Below are 3,442 nucleotides of genomic sequence, written 5' to 3' on the forward strand. Positions count from 1 at the left end.
CTTTTCTATTTCAATACAATTATGGGCAGAAATTATATGATATAAAATAGAGGTTCTTCCATAAAGGTTAAGATTTAGCATATAAGCAGGGAAGACAAAAGCAAAGTTCCCATGAAGTCAAAAATAATACCACACTGGTCCAGTGCTCCATGAAACTCTGAGTTAAATTATAGTCCTCAAAGGCGTGTACTTGGATCCAGATTCACCAAGACACTTCAGTATGCTTCAAACTGGCTCATCATCATCTTCCTGCTGTATTCATAAGCCAAAAATAGTGCCGCATTGGCAGGGAACGCTCGAATCAAAGTAGCTTTCAGACCAGAATATAAAGCTGCTACTCGTCCTTTTTCACAACACTTAAAAGAGTTGTGATAAATCCTGCCTGTTTTCCAAACATGGAAAGAACCTGAATTCTGGATTTGATACAATCCACTGGGTATATGACAAGCCAAAGGCAAATTCCAGCAATTCCACCGCTTAACATCAAGGGGACAGGGCCTAGTTCATCTTTTGATCCATCCGAGGCAAAAAACGATCGGCTCAGTTCATAGCCACCGAAGAAGAAGAAATAGCCTGGTACTACTTGAAACAGAGTGCTCGTGAGTCCGTGGTAGAAGCCCAAGGGGCCATCCTTTCTAAGGATACTCTTCACGACGGACCAAACTGTATTATGGCTCTTTGCTATCCTCCCTGACATCTCCAGTTCGTGCATGGTCTGCAGCCGGCACTTCACCAGCTCAGTGGGGCACAGGGCCAGCGCGGCAAACGCAGAGGCGACGGAACCAGCGGCCGCAGTCTGCAGATCATTCAGCTTCGCCCGCTTGTCCAAATCCAACCACTTTCCTCACGAACTGTTGGCAGAAGCCGTAGCACAAGAAGAGGACTGAGTTCTCGGCGACGTAGGCCATCAGCGCGGGGGCCGGCCCCTTTGTAGAAGCCCCGCAAACCCACCTGGGAGTACGTCTTCAGGCCACAGTCGACGAGGCCCTTGTACAGGCCAGGGAACGTCTGCATCTTCACTTGCATTGTGTCGAAGGGCTGCCCGGTCAGGACGCATGCTGTGCCCCCAAGGGCCCCCGCGGTGAGGTCGATGGCGGCTTGGATGGCAGGATTGGATTTCATGTTCGCCCACTCTTCTGCTGGTCTCCGAGGAAGGGAACTCTCTGGAGCTTAGGAGGCCGTCCCGTGTCCAGCCGCCTGCTCTTGGCTCTCTCTCCGGCGCGGGAGAAGCCGCTTAACCCCAGACTAGGCCGCGGGCCGCCCTCCCCACGCACTGAAATAACCCCCGGCCCGCGGGCCCGCGCGCGTCTCTCCTGGCGCCCTGCGGCCGCCGCGTCTGGGCCCTAAACCCGTCAGCCGCCCTCCTGCTCGCTCCGCGCCGCCCGGCGGTGCCAGCGCCCGCGGGCCCCGGGGCCGACTAGAGAAACACTTCTAATGAATCTCAATACAGCAGTAGAAAGCTGTCCGATAAATTCCTGCGATTACGGCCAGAAACTCCAGGCGCTGCTGCGGCGGAGGAAGACTTGCCTTCCTGTTCGGCCAGAGACCCCCATATCCCGGCAAAACAAAATGGGAGGTGCTTGATCGCGCCTGGGGTCAAAGAGTCAATCTACAGAGACAAAGGTTTAAAATAGGGAAAACGAACAAACACTTTGCGGGGTTTACCTGACAATCGGTGGCTCCTTCGGATCAGAAAACCCTTAATCGTCTCCGGAGAGGAATGGCGGCTCCACAAAGGTGCCGGCCGCCGCGCCTCTCCAGGTGTAGCTCTTTGCCCGCCGGGGGCTACGCCGGGGGAGGCCTGAGGCGGGCAGATCCCCTGTGTCGTGGTAACATCGCCGAGGATCCTGGCCTGAAGCACTGTGAGCTGGTGGGACGCACACCCTCGTTATTTCTAGAGGTTAAGTCAAGGCCGTGTACAATCGCATTGGAAAACATTTATATACAGCTGAAAAACTTGATATAAAAGACCTGTGTGGCTCCAGCGCTCTGTGCGTGCTAAGTCTCGGGGTTCTTGCTGAGGAGCCATGCAGCTTTATGCAGCAGCAGTTCTGGATATAACTGACTACAGGCCTAGTAGGCAAGATGCAGTTTGGGGCATCAGTGAGGGTACCGCTGTCAGGACACACTTTTCCTCCCATATGCTTATAATCCCAGCGTTGGAACGAATTCTCTTAAAGTTTACATTTTAAGCCCTAGGCGGTATTTTACTTTGGGGGTAAAAACAAAATGGTGGAGGGGGCAGAAAGTATGCTAAAAGGATTCTTTCATTTAGAAAGCTTTCCTTGTCTGATTCTTTGGGTATCAGTTAATATTTAAAAGTGAGGCACCTAAAAGCAGATTGTGCGTGGATACTGTTTGTCAACAGGTAGACTTCATTGTAGTAAGCAGTGACTTGGCCTTTTCTTTGGAGAGTGCCCAAATGTATCTGGATTTCTTTTCTCTGGTACCATATGGTTTCTTCAGAGAATAATCTTCCAGTCTTGACTGTGTGTGTGTGTCTGTGTGTGTTTGCGGGGGAGGGGGGGTGCGGGTGGTGTTTACTTTGGGTACTGATTTAATGACACCAAGTGGGAGAAGAGGGTTGACATCCTGCAGTCAGAAAACAGACTTTCACACAATTCCCTTGTTCAATGCTATGGACCCCCAGCCTCCACCTGTGCCTTCTTTGGTTCAATTTACCCAGAAAATAAACTTGCTGTCTGTGGCATGGGGAAGGAAAAGTCATCTGGCTTGAGTGAGATAGGGCTCCTGGACATCCAACAGCTCTGAGCACAGATCTTATTATCTTATTTTTTTTGTCTGTGCCACATGGCATGCAGGATCTTAGTTCCCAGACCAGGGATGGAATCTGTGCCCCCTGTGGTGGAAGCCCAGAGTCCTAACCACTGGACTGCCAGCGAAGTCCCTGAACACAGCTATTAATGAATCCTGTTTCTAGCCTCACACCTTCTCTCTTCCTTGGAAACTGCCTGCAAAAACTGAGCCTCCGTGTCTATATCAAGTGGGTGGGTTTGTTTCTCCTTGGTATACCTCCTTGCAGACATTTAGCATGTAACTTTCTGTGATCTATGAATTTATCGTTTCTTCATCTGCTTTGGCCTTCTGAAAACATTGACATCTCTCATCCACTGTTGTCTCATCTCCTATTTTCCTTGCCCTTGGCGGTTACTATATTAGCACGCTATGTGACAGAGAAAAGAGATTCATGAGAACAATGGGCCATTTTAAACTACAAAAAATTTTTTTAATTTTTAAAATTTTTAAAATTTCGTATCACATTTGATGGTTTTTAAAAATTAATTTTATTTATTTTTGGCTGCATTGGGTCTGTGTTGCTGTGCTCAGGCTTTCTCTAGTTGCCGCGAGCGGGGGATACTCTTTGCTGCGGTGCACAGGCTTCTCATTGCGCTGGCTTCTGTTGTTGCAGAGCATGGGCTCT

The 3,442-nt window shown here is 49.9% G+C and overlaps 1 pseudogene across 1 annotated transcript; it reads right to left on the reverse strand.

The window, feature by feature from the left end:
• Positions 1 to 215: 215 nt before the first annotated feature.
• LOC309819649 (mitochondrial ornithine transporter 2-like) lies at positions 216 to 1,122 on the reverse strand (annotated as a pseudogene). The gene has a single exon. The product of its transcript is annotated as a mitochondrial ornithine transporter 2-like (transcript).
• Between the last annotated feature and the right edge of the window lie 2,320 nt (positions 1,123 to 3,442).

This window comes from Grampus griseus, assembly GCF_964374135.1.
Source record: "Grampus griseus genome assembly, chromosome: 3".
Taxonomy (NCBI): domain Eukaryota; kingdom Metazoa; phylum Chordata; class Mammalia; order Artiodactyla; family Delphinidae; genus Grampus; species Grampus griseus.